Source organism: Sinocyclocheilus anshuiensis, unplaced genomic scaffold (assembly GCF_001515605.1).
Source record: "Sinocyclocheilus anshuiensis isolate Anshui unplaced genomic scaffold, SAMN03320099.WGS_v1.1 scaffold4927, whole genome shotgun sequence".
NCBI classification, from domain to species: Eukaryota; Metazoa; Chordata; class Actinopteri; order Cypriniformes; family Cyprinidae; genus Sinocyclocheilus; species Sinocyclocheilus anshuiensis.
The window spans coordinates 40,600-42,160 of NW_015554487.1; positions in this window are offsets into that span (position 1 = coordinate 40,600).

Consider the following 1,561-nt stretch of genomic DNA (forward strand, 5'->3'; position numbering starts at 1 on the left):
CAATGAGGTTGATAAATGGCTGGCATCTAATCCAGAATCAAGGACTGTGCATCGTAGTGCTACAGCCAAATGTTCAGCACTATGGACAATGTCCAGTTGCTCCTCCGTTGCATCAGAGTGCCTGAAAGAGGTCAGTGATAGAGAGTTGATTGTCCCCACAGTCACGGTGGAACTAATTCTATGATGCCTATGCTCGGATCACAGAAATGCCTCTCACTGACATCAATAACCTCTTGCACACAGCTTCAGATTAAATGTATGAATGACAGGGATTTCCAGTTTCTTAAGGAATATTGTTCCATCATGAAGCCTTTCACAGTCGCACTGGACATCCTACAAGGTGAGGACACTTGTTTTTATGGAACGCTTCAAACAATACTGGAAAATTTTAGCAACAAAACATGACCTATCGCAAATTACCACTGGGCTGCCTGAAGTTATTGTGGGAGCAATACTCAATTTTACTCAATCAAAACTCAATTTTCCGCAACAATTGACTCAAAGGAAGCACTACTGGCTGCAGTCTCGCTGCCTAAATTCAAGATGCGCTGGGTAAAAGAAGAAGCAAGAAGAGACCACATCAAGTTCCTTCTCATGAAGGAGTGCCGCTCCATTATACCAGAAGAGCCTGATGCCCAATGCCCCTCAACTTTCTGCTGTTGCCTCCAGCAAGGAGGACTTTTTTTCCTTTGATGAACAACCCAATGCTATGGCTGAAGCACCAATGTCAGTGGAAACAGAGGTAATGTCTTATTTTAGTTCTGCACCTACGATGGAAAGCCTGCACCACTTTCCAAGAATTAAAGGTGGGGTAAGCGATTTTTCAAAAACACTTTAGAAAACCGATTCGGGCCAAATAGCAAAACAAACTTGTAGCCAATCAGCAGTAAGGGGCGTGTCTACTCGGTCTATCTGTAAGTGATTTAAATTTCACCAGCCTTTGTTTGGTAGCCTATACACTGTATTTATGCATTGTTTGGCAAATAGCAGTGTTCCTCTGTTAGGCCTGTGTGTTATTTAGTAGCAATTGTTTGTTCAGACTACATGTTTATTTTTAAATTGGACTGAAATGACTGAGTCGTATTGAGGCCTAATCCTCCAAGAGCACTTTTTGATTCATGATAAAGCATAAGCTGTGTCCATCCAATACATGGCAGGTTTGCGCTGTGAACTTGAATTAAAAGAAAATAAAAGAATAGAAATGAAAAGCAAAAGAATATATAATGCATTACATTTTGGGAGTAACTTGCCCAACTCTGTTTACAAAGTAACCTTCCCAAGACTGGTTCCGATTGACATGGTCCCTACACTGTGTTCACTGCTCTCTTCTCCCTGCACATGGGAAATCGCCTGACGTTTACTTCACTTAAGAACACGGATTTGCGCTACACCACTGCCTGCAATGTCTTCACACAGACAAAACTTACTCAAGAAGTGTGAAGGGTTATTTAACCGTAATCATGAGTTCTGTCAGGACCACTATCGTCAAATATGATTGACAATTAGCATACAGTTTGGATTGGCGGTATGGTTCTGTTCTGGGCAAGAACTCCCTGCGCAT